This window comes from Sminthopsis crassicaudata, chromosome 2, assembly GCF_048593235.1.
Source record: "Sminthopsis crassicaudata isolate SCR6 chromosome 2, ASM4859323v1, whole genome shotgun sequence".
In the NCBI taxonomy this organism is placed as follows: domain Eukaryota; kingdom Metazoa; phylum Chordata; class Mammalia; order Dasyuromorphia; family Dasyuridae; genus Sminthopsis; species Sminthopsis crassicaudata.
In genome coordinates, this window is record NC_133618.1 from 151,420,923 (window position 1) to 151,439,066 (window position 18,144).

Here is an 18,144-nt window from a genome sequence, read left to right on the forward strand (position 1 = left end):
CTTAGTTACTCCAAGGAAGAGTCTAAAATTCTGGCAACCTGAATAATGTGTATAATTATGTGTATATGTTTGTGTGTATATGTATGTTTGTGCTATATGTATGCATGTTTGTGTGACAGAGTAAGATGTGAGAGAGAGAGGATGGGGGGGGAGAGGGGAGAGAGGGGGGGAGAAAGGGAGAGAGAGAGGGGGGGGAGAGAGGGGGGAAGAGGGAGAGAGAGAGGGGGGGGAGAGAGGGGGGAAGAGGGAGAGAGAGAGAGAGAGAGAGAGAGAGAGAGAGAGAGAGAGAGAGAGAGAGAGAGAGAGAGAGAGAGAGAGAGAGAGAGAAAATTAAGGAAGAATAAAGAATCAAGGATAACTTTGATATTGCAGCTAGTATGATTGAAGAACTAGGTCCCCTGAAAGACACATGAAAATCTGAAGATGATGTGTTTTGAGGAAATAGAAAGTTCCATATCATACATATTATGTTTTGAAACTATAACCAGAGTTGTGCTGGTAAAAATAACAACTAGCATCAGCACTCAAAAAAAAAAAGTACACAGGACATACCTTTTTAAGTGTAATCAACATTACTAATATTTTACTTGCTTAAATCTAGACAATCAACAAAACAATAAATCAAGCCTTGTTTGTTCATTTCCAAGGTATAAATGCTCACACAGAACATTTAACAATCGGCTTTCAGGAGTTTGCATGAAATAGCTCCTGCCTAGGTCTGACTTTAGATGATAATAATAATGGGGGTGGAATTGTTCAAAATCAACCAACACTTGAATATGGCCTCAGAAGCTTTAGGAAGATTGGAATTTCCCTGGTCTTTGAATTAGTTCCAGATCCAGATCTACCACATACTTTTAGTTGACTGCATAAATAATAATAGTAATATTTATATAGTGCCTACTTTGTTCCAGGCACTGTGCTGAGTACTTTATAATCATCTCACAATAACCCTAGGAGGTAGGTGCTATTTTATTACCATTTTGCAAATAAGGAAACTAAGATACAAAAAGATTATGTGGCCTTTGAGTTAGTTTCAGATCCAGATCTACCACACATTTTTAGTTGACTACATAAATAATAATAGTAATATTTATATAGTGCCTACTTTGTGCCAGGCACTGTGCTGAGTACTTTATAATCATCTCACAATAACCCTAGGAGGTAGGTGCTATTTTATTACCATTTTGCAAATAAGGAAACTAAGATACAAAAAGATTATGTGGCCTTTGAGTTAGTTTCAGATCCAGATCTACCACACATTTTTAGTTGACTACATAAATAATAATAGTAATATTTATATAGTGCCTACTTTGTGCCAGGCACTGTGCTGAGTGCTTTATAATCATCTCACAATAACCCTAGGAGGTAGGTGCTATTTTATTACCATTTTGCAAATAAGGAAACTAAGATCCAAAAAGATTAGGTGACTTGCCCAGGCTCACAAAGCTAGTATAATGTCTGGAATTGGATTTGAAATCAAGTATTCTTGACTTTGGGGAACTAAGTGGATAGGGCTGGAATCCAGCCTCAGACACATACTATCTGTGTGACCCTGGGCAAGTTACTTAATATTGTTTGCTTCAATTCCTCATCTATAAAATAAATTATAGAAAGACATGGCAAGTCACTAGTATCTCTGCCAAGAAAACTTCCCAAAATGTGGTCACAAAAAAAGTCAACATGACTGAAAATGACTGAACAATACTCTTTACCATACCTTATTGACTTCTTAGAAAACTAGATTTTTAAAAAATTTCATCCTCCTTTCATTATATAGATAAGGAAACTAATACTAACTAGTTGCCTTTCTGGATCTTAGCCTACTTCACTATGAAAGGAAAGGGTTGAATTAAACCAGGGATCTTAGCATTTATGTATGTGTCATGCATACATGGTAAAGCCTGTGGATCCTTTCCCAAAATAATCTTTTTCAATCAAAAAGTAAAATAAATAGGACTATAAAGGCAACCAGTTACATTGAAATGCAATAGTCAAAGTCTCTTTTAGAAAAATAAGTTAATGAAGCTACATTTAAGAACCCCTGAACCAGATGGTCTCTGAGTCCTTTTCCAGCCCCATTTTAATCTAAGCAGATAGATGAAGCTAATTAAAAGGGGCTTATCTAAAAGTGGAAACTATATCAAAGGATTCTCGAGTAAAGGGACCTGCCTTGAAAATTAAAAGTTCTACCAGGCAGCATTCTTTCCTCCTGATTTACAATTCTTCCCTGCTGGTAAATAGCAACTGGCTCTTGCTAGCTCCCCAGGTGCCGGAATGAAGAAGTCTTCCTATTAGACTTTCCTAGACAATAACAGCAAGTCCAAAGACAAGCATTCCAGCATCCAACCATGTGACCCAGGGAAGGAGAACTTCTAAAATTCTAGAAGGCTGGCCACCATTCCTGTGGTTTCAGAACCTTCTGTTCAACAGCTTCCAAACTCCTTGTACTTAGCACTTGTTAGATGCAGGTTTGCAGATCCAGGGCAGACAGACCATCCAGAGCTCACAAGGAGGTTGGCCATTTGTTCCACATGCTTTGGTCTGTTTCCTATTAATTCTGGTGACAACTTCTTAATCTGCAATAAACCTTATCAGTTTACATATGAGCCATTGAACTAGGAGTCTCATGGTCCTTTTTCTTCAAGATGGGCATTTTAGGTATCTGTCTTCATCTGAATGTGGGAGATTAGTCTCAGAGTGGCTTCACCCTTGACGGAGATATCTATTTGTTTCTGATGGTAGTTCAAGCAATCAAATAAAATGGGAAATTGGAAATCATCAATTCATTCATCTGCAAAGTGTAAATGGCCAATCTGGATAATTCACTACAAGAAGTAGGTTTGAATTTGTTTTGTTTTGTTCTTTAGTGCTCTGACTCAAGTGATCAATAATCATTTATTAAGTATTTATTTTATATACCAGATTCTGAGAATGCTTATATCCCAATGGGAAAGACAACTTGCACTGTCAGGCATTGTGCTAAGCCCCAGGAATACAGAAAAAGGAAAAAGACCATCCCTGTTCTCAAGTAGATACAGTCTAATGACTGATGTCCTTGGCCATCACTAGTAATCTTGACTTATGTCTTGTCACTGGACATTGGTGACTCTGGGATAGAGACAACTTGGCACAGCCTATCTCACTTAAATCCAATTTACTGGCAAGTCAAGACATTACCCTCCTAAAGTCATTGGTTTTCTCTGAAAACAAAGAACAACAACAAGAAGATTCATATAAATAAAATCTAAGTTGAACAGTTTGTAGAATTTTAAGAAAGAACCTGATTAAATTCTCAAATTATACAGATAAACTGAGACCCAAAGAGAGGAAAGAATTTGCCAATCGTTATTCACATAACTAGTGTCAAACCCTGATCAAAACCTTGAGAATCTCTCTGATTACCTTTAATATAAATTAGAAATGTTTGTCTGGCATCTAAACCCTCATCCAATCTACTCCATAATATCTTCGTCCTTATTTCATATTATTCCTCTTCATTTTAATCTATATTCTAGAAACCTTGTCCCTGAATTTGACATAGAATTACCCAACTCTCTACATGGAAACAGACCACATCTTCCATGCGTGAAATATGCCTACTCCTCATCTTTTTGTCAAGATTATTTTCCTTGAGGTCTCAATGAGAGCCCTGCTTCCTATATGTATTCCCAAATCTCTCCACATAAGAGAAGATGTTCTCTCCCAACCCCAGTGGTCATAGAGCACTTTGTCTGCATCTCTCCTTGTTCCATCACTCTCTTGTAATGTTTTCATTTGTGAACATCTCCTACCACTCTTCAAGCAAAATGGAAGTTCTGTGAACATAGATTTTTTAATATTTTAACTTTGTATCCCCATCAGCTAAACCACTATGTTGTATATGATAGGTACTTAATAAAGGTGTATTCAATTCTTCCTCTTCTAAACAAATGCCATAACTTCCTAATCAGTCCTGCTGTATCCACTTCTCTCCTGTGACCAATCTCCCTTTCATTCAGCTGCCAAAATAACTCTCTTTATTACTTATAGCTCTCAACATTTTATTGCTCTACTCAATATTCTTCTGTGGTTCCCTTTTGCCAAGGGAATGACAATACCAACTCCATTTAATTTATAATCTACCCAGAGAAAAAGAAGTGAAGAGAATGATTTAAGGTAATCACTTAAGGGTGAATCCAATCAAGATTTCCAGGATTGTTGGAGATTATTGTCCTTCATGAACTCTATTCCCTGTGTTCTCAGAGCTTGGCATTTTAACTCCCAACTCCATGCAGATGTTGTTCCTCATGATTTGCTCAGGCATTCTCTCTTTACCTCTACTTTTTCTGGTTCAAAATTTTCTTTAATATTCAATATAGATACAATATCCTTTAGGAAGCTTTTCCTGTTTGGTTTTTTTTTTGGTAGGATGGGGTGATGGTGGTGGTATTTGTATACCCAGGACCAAGTACAATGTCTTGTCCATAGTACTCATTAAATGAATGAATAAATAGAACTTGTCTCCTCCTTCTCTTTCCTTTGTCAAATACCTTTTCTGCTGTACCCTTTTGCATCCCTAAAGATTTCAAGCTGGAAATGATCTTAGAAATCATCAAATTCACCCCTTTCATTTTATAGACAAGGGAAATGAGGCTCAGAAAGGCTAAGTCATCTACCAAAGGACATACAGCAAGTGTCCAAAGCCAGATTTCCTGAATCCAAACCCAGTTCTTTTTCTGTTCCACGATACTGCTTCTTTGTGGGCTTTTTCTCCACTCTATACTTTGCTTGAATCCTGGATGGAAGTGTCTTGACAACTTGAACACTCCTTTCCATAGACTTTCTTCTTTCTTCCTTTCTTCTTTCTTTCCTTCCTTCCTTCTGTTTTTTTGTGGTTGTTCATTTTTTTTTGTTTTTACACTAAGAATGTTCCTGAGAGGTTGCATATCTATCCAATCTTTGGAAATCAAATAATATTTTAGTGTAAATAAAAAGTTTGTTATATAAGGGAATGCTGTGCTAATTTCTATCATAAAATGTTGAATCCTCATGTAAAATGGCTTATTGCTTCCTAAGTTAATAAAGCTGAGATTTCTGTACACTGGCTTATTACAAAATGAGGTACACATATCTGCTTTTCCTATTCTAGTGATTCTAAGTTTGTGAATGTCATTTTGAAGCTCAGGCTTTGAAATACACCCAGATGTCTAACTGAGATGAAGGGGGGGAAAATTGTGGTCTAGAAAAAATAATTTGCTTCCTTGAATTATTGAAATTTCAAGTTACTGAGTATAAAGTTTCCTCCAAAATTATTTTGTCTTCTGGAGTATACATCTGATGTCTTTCTCACTCTTCCCCCTCTTTGGAACTGTTACTGTTACTCACAAAAGCAAAAACAGTTTTCAGAAACAATACTCCTACAAAGCAGGAACTGTCTTTTTGCTTGTATTTGGATGAATGAATGAAATAGTTATTAGGTTTTTGGTATGTACAAAGCACTATTTTAAATCCTAGGAATACAAATAAAGCTAGGTGTTACTGGTTCCAAGGAGCTCACATTCAATTAGAGGTGACAACAAATATAAAAGGTTTCAGCTGCCAGTCAGATAGATGGGCTCTAAGGTCCTCAATGGCACAGAAACAAAGCAGATAATAAATCCTCTTCTCTAATTTATTTTCACATATACATTTATATTAGTTTCTGATATTGAAACATTTGATAGTTCCATAGTCTTTAGAACTTTCTTTTCTGATACTTCAATAGATCAACTGCTAGGTAGTCAGGTGGCTAGATGGCTGGGCTTCATTTCCCCTGAATTCAAATCTAGCCTCAGATACTTTCTAGTGATGTGATTCTGGATAAATGGCTAAACCCTGTTTGCCTCAGTTTCCTCATGTGGAATATGAACTAGAGAAGGAAAAAGCAAACCACTCTAGTATCTTTACCAAGAAAACCCCAAATGGGGTCACAAAGAATAGAACACAATTGAAAAGACTGAACTACAACAAGAGAGATGTGGTGGTAGCTCTTGCAGGAACAGTTATCAGACAATGTCTCCACAAAGGTTGCTTTCCTAGAAAATGGCTTTAGACAGTGGGCTGGAATTATAAGTATTCCAAAGATTTTTGGGTTCAGGGCCTCAACATCTTATTTGTATTTCTAACATAACTCTTGGCACATAATAAGAACTTAATACAAGATTTGTCTAGTCTAATCTAATTGAGTGGACCACAATGAGGCACTTTAGCAATCCATAAAGGAGAGTTCTTATGATAGGCTTTCCAGAGCTAAAAGAACAAACTCCAGGGCAACAGTGAGAAAATGGCCAGAGAGTAAGAAATGGTATTTGGCATCACAGGATTAGGATTAGATGGGATCTTAAAATCTAACACAACTCCTTCAATTAAATATAAGGAAACTACAGCCAGAATAGTTGTGATTTGTCCATGAATATGTCTGTATCAAGTAGAAGGATTGGCATTTGAGCCTTAGTTCTCATTTCTCTTCCATGGATGAACTGATGGCTGTACAACAGGAATATAAGGATGCTGGTTGCAGGAGTGCTGGTGAGAGGGCTGAGATGACCATCATCTCTTTTATCTGCAAACATGTGCTTTTCTATGTTTTTAATTCTCTCATTGAGCTCACTTGAGAGAAAACTTTAGCACTTTCTACAACAGATTCACAAAGATTCACATATTTTATGAATGCTTTCCTCCTTTTTGTAAATATGTGTTTATGCATATGTTGCCTCTTAATTTTTTTCTCTAGTATACATAGCTATAGCACTTTGGTGCTTGGATACCAGTACAAAAGGGAAAATGAGTTGATTAATAAAATCATCCATATGCTAGAAGTCAGGAAAGTTATACATATGAATATTGAGGATTGACTATATTCAGAATTAAAAATAATAATACAGATGTGTATGACCAGGGCATATTAACACAGGTAACTTTTAATTTCCTAATCCTTGACATTATACCTCTCAAAATAGGCTAGGATAGCATTAGTATATTTGGTAACTATATCACACAATTGTTTAACATTGATTGTATTATTGTGCTTAAAATGCTAGATCTCGGGGATAGCTAGATGGAGCAGTGGATAGAGCATCAGCCTGAAGTCAGGAGGACCTGAGTTCAAATCTGATCTCAGACACTTAACACTTCTTACCTGTGTGACCTTGGGCAAGTCCCTATTGTAGTTTTACCTGCCAAAATCACCAGCAACCCACAAACATGGTGGTAGAAGGAAAAGATGTATGGAGCAACCACAGATGCAGTATGTTTAGTTGATTTTCTCTTGGAAAATGAAGGATTCTCAGAAGAGCATAAGAACTCACTCAAGGAAAATGTCAGTCTTCCCTTAAAGACCACAGCCTACTGTGACTATGTTGCTTTCCTTCTGTGGAGGTACCAGTAAGTAGTCTCCTACCCTTCCTCTACTCCTAATCTATAGCAACAGATTAAAATAAAACCTTAAAATCATAGAAATTGATGACACTTTTATAAAATAAAAAGAAAATAAATAATATTTATAAAATTATTAAAATGCTTCACTCCTCCCAAATTAATTAATGATGGGTTTTCATCTTTAAATAATTTAGAAAACAGAGAAATCTGGACCTTCAATGTTTATTTTAATTGAAATAGCAATAGAAATCCCCCCCATTTGATATCTATGGGTATACATTCTGTTTCCCCCATGGAAGGTTTTGAAGGAAGTAATTGTTCCTTTCTTGTCTTTATAGCTTTAGTACTTAGCACAATATCTGATATGTAGTGTGTACTTAATAAATGCTTGATTGATAATCAGCCACTCTTGGCACAAATAGGCTATACCTGTTGCATTCCCACCTCCAGTTCTTCTGCATCATTATCTTTATTGTCTAAATAAATACACCTGGGTCATCTTGTTTTAGTGCCAATACCCTTCTACTGTACTACAAGAATTATAATCAATCAATTATCGAACATGTATTAAACTTCTACCATGTGAGAGTGTACTAGTTGTGGAGTTTACTTAGAGAAGAATGAAATCATCCCTACTCTCTAGATGTTCCATTGGGAGAGACAATCAAAATTCAAGGCAGTTAGAGTGGGAGGTGACTAACATGGGGGGAGTGGGCAGGGGAATCAAGAAATTCTTCATAAATAGTGCTCAAATCATTCCTTGAAGGAAGAGAATTCCATATGATGACAATGAGATGAGAGTACATTCCAGAAATGTGGGATAGCCAAAGTAAAGGAGAAGAGAGTATATGAGAAATAGAAAAGAGAGTTTTTAACTGGATCACAGAGTATGAATAATGATATAGGAAAGATATGTTGAGGCTAGGTTGTGAAGGATTTTAAAAGTTCAATAGTTGATAAATCATCCTGATTGTAATCAAGAGCCACTTAAAACTTATTGAGTCAGGGAGAGATGTGATCAATTCTGTGATTATGGAAAAATCACTCTGGCAGCAGTGTAGGGGATAGACTGGACTGAAGAGAGAATAATTTGGAGTTTGTTGCAATCATCTATGTAAGAGAGGATGAGTCTCTGAACTAAGGTAATAGAGGAGTGGAAAGAATAGATCAAATTCAAAAATTGTTGAGGTAGAAATGAGAGATTTGGCAACTGGTTTTATATCTAGGATGAGAGGGAAAGGTTGAAGATAATGCTGGTGTTACCTATCCAGATTGTCTGGAAAAATAGTGCCTTTGTCAGAAATAAATTTGGAAGAAGTATAAATTTAGAGGAAAGATAAATTCTATTTTAGGTGGGTTGAACTTAAGATTATGACAAGACTTTTAGATTGAAATGTGCAATAAGCAGTTGGAGATGTCAGAGGGAATCTCAGGGAACAGACAAGCTGAATGTAGAGATTTGTGTAAAGATGATGAGGTCACCAGAATGTAAAGACAGGAGAGAAAAACCCAGGATGGCGTCCTGGGGAATACCACCACTTAGTGGGGTGGGATATAGATGATAATTCAACAAAGGAGAACTAAGACATAGCAGTCAGACAGACTAAAGAAGACTAGGAGGAAGTAGAGTTATGAGAATTCAGATTTTTAAAAATAAAGAGAGTGTAAAGATGAAAAAAGGTTTGTCAATGTCTTCAACAAAATAAAAAGATCAAGAAATATGAGTACTGAGGAAAAAACCAAACATATCTAATAGTTAATTTAATAAATCTGTTTTATCTTTGGAGAAAATGGTTTCAGTTGAAGGTTAAGGGTAGAAGTCAGGCTAGAAAGGATTGCAATGTAAGTGAGAAGGTTTGAATTATAGGAGAAAAGTTTCTAGGGTTTTGGTTGATAAAAGCAGCAGAAATATAGGTTGAGGAGATGACACTGACTTTTCTGTCCTCAAGGAATTTATAGTTTTCATTGGAGAAACAAAAGTTAGAAAGTCAAAGTACAGATGGATCTCAATTAAAATCTTGAGAAGTCATCTCATTTTTTAAATTTATTTATATCCACTGGAATTAATTACCATAAAGTGTAAATATGTATGCTTCCTGCTGTGTGATTTTGGGTAAACCTCCTAAACTCTATTTGCCTAGTTCCCCATCTATAAAATGGGTACACACTAGAAAAGGAAATAGCAGACCACTTCAATATCTTTGCTAAGAAAGCCCCATGGACAAGTCCATGAGATCACAAAGAGTCAGAAATGACCAAACTATACTATAATAACAACATATAATTATAACTTGAAACAGCATGAATTTGAATAATAATACCACTTCAAAGATTCATTATTCACAACAATCAGGATCTATCTATGTATGTATATACATATATGTTTTTAAAGTAAAAGACCCATTAATTAATATAATGGATAGGAGAATGATGGCGAGTGATACTTCATATGAAATTGTCTGTGCAACTGCTCTTAAGGCTCCAATTAAGGCATATTTTGAATTTGACGCTCATCTAAATCATAGGATTGAGTAAATATACATATATATAAGTACTAAATGAGATATGGGAAATTAATGCTAAAGGATTATTCCAAGAAGAGAGGTCACTTTGAATGCAAGAAGTGAGAAAAGACTTCTGAGTAGGGTAAGATCTTCATGGGATCTAGAATGGTGGATTGGATTTGGAATAGACGTAGGGAATAGACCTCATGAAGAGAGATAGGAATGGTATGTCCAGAAGATAATAAGGAAATGAATCTGACAAGAGTGAAGGGATCTAAGTTTGTAAATGCTGAGAGATACAAAATTAGGATAATTTTCTTATCTTGGCATTCTATATTGATTAGTGGAGGGTAAACTTTGGTACCTCTTGCTTTGAAAACAGTTTTTCAAAGAGGCTCCCAAGCATAAGAATTCATTATCTGACAAAAACTGCTGGGAAAACTGGAAATTAGTATGGCAGAAACTAGGCATGGACACACACTTAACACCACATACTAAGATAAGATCAAAATGGGTCCATGATTTAGGCATAAAGAACAAGATTAGAGGAACATAGGATAGTTTACCTTTCAGACTTGTGGAGAAGGAAGGAATTTGTGTCCAAAGGAGAACTAGGGATCATTATTGATCACAAAATAGAAAATTTTGATTACATCAAATTAAAAAGCTTTTATACAAACAAAACTAATGCAAACAAGATTAGAAGGGAAGTATCAAATTGGGAAAACATTTTTACAGTTAAAGGTTCTGATAAAGGCCTCATCTCCAAAATATACAAAGAATTGACTCTAATTTATAAGAAATCAAGCCATTCTCCAACTGATAAATGGTCAAAGAATACGAACAGATAATTTTCAGATGATGAAATTGAAACTATTTCCACTCACATGAAAGAGTGTTCCAAATCACTATTGATCAGAGAAATGCAAATTAAGACAACTCTGAGATACCACTACACACCTGTCAGATTGGCTAAGATGACAGGAACAAATAATGATGAATGTTGGAAGGGATGTGGGAAAACTGGGACACTGATGCATTGTTGGTAGGGTTGTGAAAGAATCCAACCATTCTGGAGAGCAATCTGGAATTATGCCCCCAAAGTTATCAAACTGTGCATACCCTTTGATCCAGCAGTGCTACTACTGGGCTTATATCCCAAGGAAATACTAAAGAGGGGAAAGGGACCTGTATGTGCCAAAATGTTTGTGGCAGTCCTTTTTGTAGTGGCTAGAAACTGGAAAATGAATGGATGTCCATCAATTGGAGAATGGTTGGGTAAATTATGGTATATGAAGGTTATAGAATATTATTGTTCTGTAAGAAATGACCAACAGGAGGAATACAGAGAGGCTTGGAGAGACTTACATCAACTGATGCTGAGTGAAATGATCAGAACTAGGAGATCATTATGCACTTCAACAATGACACTGTATGAGGATGTATTCTGATGGAAGTGGCTATCTTCAACATAGAGAAGAGCTAATCCAATTCCAATTGATCAATAATGGACAGAATCAGCTACACCCATAAAAGGAACACTAGAAAATGAATGTAAACCGTTAGCATTTTTTTTTGTTTTTTTCTCCCTAGGTTATTTTTACCTTTCAAATCCAATTCTTTCTTTGCAACAACAACCACAAAATTCGGTTCTTCACATATATATTGTACCTAGGATATACTATAACATATTTAATATGTATGGGAATGCCTGCCACCTAGGGGAGGGGGTGGAGGGAAAGAGGGGAAAAATTCAGAACAGAAGGGAGTACAAAGGATAATGTTGTAAAAAATTATTTATGCATATGTACTGTCAAAACATGTTATAATTATCAAATTAATTTAAAAATATAAAAAAGAGTCTCCCAAGCAGTGTAAGAATATCTTAGCATCCATTAGGCTCCCCAGGCCTAACTCTCCCAGAATTAATTCATAATAAGTTGCCTTTGTTATCTAATAAAGTCTGTTGAAATTAAATAGAATGCTTTAAAATGTTTTTTAAATGCAGTGTTTGAATAAAATTCCAAATCAATTTTACCAAAGTCTTTCATCTTTCAGTTCCAAGCTTTTCTATATTTCTCAGGCAAATATAATCTCCAGGTTTCTAAATCATTATAGTAATTCACTAAAACATTCTTGTTTCCAATGCCTATGGTACCCACAAAACCACAAAGCCTCTCAAGTCCCTTTTTATCCCTTTTCCTTTAAGCCAGGAAGCCATATCTGCCAAGAAGAGAAGAAACCAGGGCTTCTAGGGCTCCAAAGTTCATCTTCCAAGTTAATGTCCCTAAAGACAGTTCAGTCAGACAAGGTGGGCAGCATTCTACTGGACTTGAGGAGAAAAAACAAATAGTCTCACAGAGAGACGGTGAAAAGCACTTACACAGATATTTTATATAAATCCTAATGAGACAGTAAAATCCTTAATATAACAGAAAGGGAATTTGTAGAATAAATTTTAGAAATGCTGGGTGGATTATGACAGATCTCTTAAAGAAATAGATAAAGGATTTCTATGAAACATTAAATATGGATAAAATACACATTTCCTTCTACTGTACAAAGTTTAAAGGCTTATAATGTGGTATTTGGATAAGGATACTTTATTTGGATTAGTTAATTATAAAACTAATAAAGAAATATTTTCTTCTCTCATAGTTGTAATTTTGTATAATTAAATTGTATAAAAGCAAACAAGCTGGTCTTAGGAAAGTTTCTTCAGATCCATCACTACCATGAGATCTTTGACCCAAAAGAACTGACATATGGTAAAAATTCATTTCCTTCTTACAGCACCCATGCTGCCCCCTTGCCTTGTGATCTTTTGGTGATAGGTAGTCACTTCTTCATGGGTCCCACTGTCAAGTTACTTCTTTCTTCTTCCCTGACCCTCAGAAGGTCGCTTACTCTTTCAACTAACTTGCTATAGGGTGTCTATGTCCCCATCCTGCAAGTGAACTTGTCCTAAAGACTGACTATGTTGTTCAGTTTCTTTCTTTTTTTTCACAGTGAAAAATAAATATTCTGAAATTTCCAGTTAGAGATGTAATTTAGGGGGCAGCTAGGTAGCGCAGTGGATAGAGCACCAGCCCTGAATTCAGGAGGACCCGAGTTCAAATCTGATCTCAGACACTTAACAGTTCCTAGCTGTGTGACCCTGGGCAAGTCATTTAACACCAGCCTCAGGAAAAAAAAAGAAAGAAAGAAAGAAAGAAAAAAAGAAAAAAAAAAGAGATGTAACTTGATATTCAAGACTATTTGGAGATGATTCTCTTCATTGGTGAAGAATAATTACTTACTTCTCTACATGTGTATGAAGGATTTAGTTGGAGAGAGGTTGAAAGAAGAAACATCCAAGTCTTCTAGTTTCCATTTTTAATAAAGTATACATATGTTTGCTTCCCTCCTTCAGAGAGAACTCCTGGAATAGAGAGAAAGCCTTCTTGAAGAAGCTAAAATGTATAGAAAATAGATCTTTTATCATCTTCGAACTTCTTGGAACTTTGGAGAATTTGGATCAGATTGGGGATTCTCTCTCTTCAATTGAGCTGAAGTATCTCAGTCCCAATAGAAAAGTTCATTTTATATATTTGTATATTAATTAGTATTGTGGCATACTTATCATATTTGATACCAGGAATGTATAATTTTAAATTATATATTAAACAAAATTGTTTTCAGTTACAAGCATGAATAAAATGAATGATAATGTCCAGAAAAATGAAATTATTATATATAATGTGAATTTTCTTTCTTTTTTAAATTAAAGCTTTTTATTTTCAAAACATATGCATGGATAATTTTTCAATATTGACCCATGTCTTGTGTTCCAAATTTTCCTCTCCTTACTCCAACTCCTTCCCAAGATGGCAAGCAATACAATATATGTTATACATATTAAAATATACATATTAATTTTCTATGAAATATATACACACAATTCCAATGAAAAAAGCGTAAAAAATAAAAAGTAATAGATTAATTTTTTTATTATATTAAGGTGTTTTTAAAAAAAAAAGTGAAAAAACTATGCCTATATATTGGTCTGTTGCAGAAATTAATAATATTATAATTGATGCTTTGGGATCTTTATTTCTACAAATTTATCAATGACTTCATCAAAAGTGATATTTGCATATGCAATCTCCGTAGATAATATAGCCAAATTTGTGCCTTTCTATTTGCTCATAGCTGACCAAAAGACACTTTTTAAAATTCATTTTAATTTCAAAAAAATTCTTTTCCATGAAGCAACTGTTAAACAAATTGTTAGAAAAAAATATTAAGCAAAAGGATGCTTGGCAATAATTTATAAAAATTCCATTTCAGAAGGGAATTTTAATAAACCTGAAACATCTGGAAAAGATTCAATTCAGGCAACTGCTGAATTGAAACACTATTGTAACATTTTATTTTCTTGACTCATTCCTTAATTTAAAAAAATAACAACATAAAAAGAAGAAAATATTCAATTTTAAATATATTTTACAAACATCCCACATATCAACTAAAATTTGCACTTACCAAACAAAAATATTATACATTATAGATCAGCTTGTTTTAAATTTTAAACACCAAAAAATCCAAGTAGTCACAATAACAGAGGTAATGTAACTCTAATTCTGCTTTTTATCTTTACAATTATTGTGCTGTCATTGCTTATTTCAAATCTATTGTTTAAACATAAAAATTTATATTACCATGGGAATTATAGACACAAATTTTTCCCAAAGTGAACTCAAAGAATTCCAATTCAATCAAGCTTTTATTTAATGTCTACCATGTGATTCAGTTTTACAGTTCCAAAGTGACTTATTTGAACATGCAATTTCATTGCTTTGATTTCACTGACATTGATTTCAAATTTTTTTTTGTCATTTCTATTAGATTTCATTCTGCATGATACATCTCTTGAAATGATGGAATCTAGGAAAGTGGCCAGGTGGGAAATGATGAAGAATTTCCCTGGATGCCCATTTTAAATAAAGATCAGGGGGGAACTCTCAGATGTCCATCTCCCACTCTGTCTAATCTGAGGGAAGGAAGGTCTCAGAGACAAAAATTGCTGACGCAGTGTGAGTTTGTGAGTTGATTGTATCTTGCAGAATGATGAGTTTTGGGAGAGGATGAAGTGTCTAGGTAGAAATTAATGAGAATTCTCTTTAAGTAACAACAAGGGTTTACTAATAAACTTTTATCAACTGATTCTGTGGGAGGGGAAGTAATACAGCAAACATTAATTTCCCATCACTTTCTTAAGATTAGACAATCAATAAAACAGTATATCATATTTGGATTAATAGCAATTCATGATTTCTGAGGAGAAAATACACTGAAAATTTAAGAATTACTTTAATTGATCAAGCTAATTCTATATTTTCTTATTTCTATAAAAATAAAAATATAAAAATAGTTCTATAAAAATAAAAAATAAGAATTTTTGAGATAGGAACTGATAATCTTTCTAAAATTATTCTTTATAAATCACATTTTAGTAGGCATGCAATTGGCTGAAAGATATTGAAAATACCATTTACTACTATTTATTGTTTGTTGATTATTTTAAAATTTACTTGACTCAGTAGAGCAAAATCCAACCTCAATGATCCCTCTCCAATAAGGTATATGGTATACACATTTTAAGATTATGCCAAGTTCCTCATTATAAAACAAATGTAATCACAGAAATAAACTTCAAGAATGTGTGCCCATATCATAGAAGATTTTCTGAACAAAGTTCAAATAGAGGAGGTAATTCCCTATGATAAGATTTCCTAGATATTCCTGTTTGCAATGACATTGAGTTAATTTCATGAAGTCCTAAAATACTATAGGATCTCTTCACTGAAATCTATGGACAGTCAAAAGATTAGTCTGTTCACTGATATAGCCCTGTCAATTTAACTTCTATATAATTCATGGGTCCATAGAAAAACAATTGCTCATATTGTTATAGTACTTTATAGTTACAAAATGTTTCCTTAATATTATTATTCTAATTTTTCAAAAGGATAAACTGAAATTCAAAGAAGTCATGTGACTTACCCATGGTCATATAAATAATGAACAGTAGTGTTTGGACTTCTTTTTGATAACAGGCCCAGTATTCTTCATTCATTCATTCAACAGACATTTAAATGTTTATTGTGCATAGCACATAATGTTAAAGCAATGTAAAAACATAGAAGTTTAGATAAGACAAAGTCCTGCCTTTATGTAACTGATAGTCAAATTAAATAGAATATACAGGAGATCCCCCAAAATCTTAGTGTACTTTTAATCCTTAATAACTTTAAGAGTTTAATCTTTTATCTTGAATAGCTTAATGAATAGCACTAAGACTTTTGGCATACCCTCTATAATACTACATGAAAAGTGAATTACAAAATTAAATGATGTATGAGAGCTGAAGAAGAAAGTAATTGATGATCAAGAAAAGAAGGAAAATCTGTGGAGAAGATGGCCTTTGTAATGATGTTCAAATGATTGATAGGAACTCAACAGATACAGATGACAAGGGTAGCATAGGGAATCATGGAAGGAAAGCAAAGAAGTGGTCATGTATAGGTGTCTTAGGGTTTGACTAGAACACAGGGTTCCTAGAAGGAAATGCTATGAGTTAAGTTTGGAACCTTAAACAAGGTACTAAAGTAATTGAAAAAAATAGAGAGTGTCCTGGAAATCAGAGTATGAAACACATTATAATCTCCCAGGCTTCCATTTCCTCAGCTCTAAAATGAAGAGATTGAACTAGATGATGGTCTCTGAGATCTCTTCCAGAACTTTATCTATGGTCCTACAGTGTTACAGAAGGTAGTGAGGAATGGTAGTAGGGGAAGAATTTGGGAGAAGCAATTGGAAACAAAAAGTATACCAATTCCTATTCTTTTAAATCAGGGAGAGTTTTAGGACTCCCCTACAAAATAGTGCAAGCAATGTATTAATCTCAAGAAGTAACCAAATATTAATTAAAGTGAGGAAAAGGGGAAAATCTTGGCTGAAAAATTTAAAACTACAGAGGAGTTTGGATTAGAATGGGAATTTCAAAGGGCACAGCGGAGGGCTAGGAAGTAGGTTAAAATGGGTATAAAAAACAGGGCTCATTAGAAGAAGGGCAAGTAATTAAAATGGGCTGACACTCTAGCTAAAATACTTAGATTAGATTATTAAGAGTTGGAAACAAGGACATCAAGAGGTAGATTGGTGTGATGTGCTCTCCTAGCAGAACATAGACAACAGAGGACTTGCAGAACCAAAATACTCTATCTTTATTATTTGTAATACTTTGCTGCCTATCTCAGATAAGTGACAAAGTTTCAGATATGACTACAACTGGCAAGATCAACTAATGAATAAATTAGCATTTATTCAGCACCTAAGAGCCAAGTACTTTGTTAAGTAGTGGAGATACAAAGACAAAATTGAAATAATTCCTGAGCTTAAGAATATTGCATTCTATTGGAGGAGACATGTACATATACAATTATAAACAAAACAGGATACTGGTAATTGGGAGAGAGTGCACTAGCAGGAGAAATTTCAGACAGAATGTGACTTATTCGCTGAGTTTTAAAGAAAACTAAAGATTCTAAAGAGTGGAGATAAGAAAGTAAGTTCCAGGCACCAAGATGTCTTCATTCAATTCCTTGGGATTCAAAACTATGTTTCTCTAGAAAAGGATGAAATTCTAAGCTTACTAGAGTATTTCCTCACCTATTTCTTGTATTCTTTTTTGGGGAAAGGGGGAATGGAAGAAAGCAAGTTACAAGTCATCAATGGGACAGAAAGAGTTGATTAGAGTAATAGAAGAAGAATGAGAAGATTCCCTATCTCCTTTTAAACTATATTCACTTTTAAAAGTTGAGAGTGGGCCAAGTTGGGATATTGGTGTGATTTTGGGGACACATTCCTGGATCATCAACACCTCCCTCTGATTATTTCCATGCCACCACCACCACCACCCCGCCCCAGTTGCTCAAATCCCAGTTTTCTACCAACATGTTTTTTTTACTGTTATATATTTAGTGAAGAAGTGAAGACTGGGGTGGGATTCAGATGTTTCATTTATAGGAATCTTAATCTCTGGCTCTCCATCCTCTCTGGGGTTTTTTCTTTTTCAATTCAACAAATTTATTTTATTTATTTTTTAAAAATTTATTATAGCTTTTTATTTACAAATTATATGCATGGGTAATTTTACAGCATTGACAATTGCCAAACTTTCTGTTCCAATTTTTCGCCT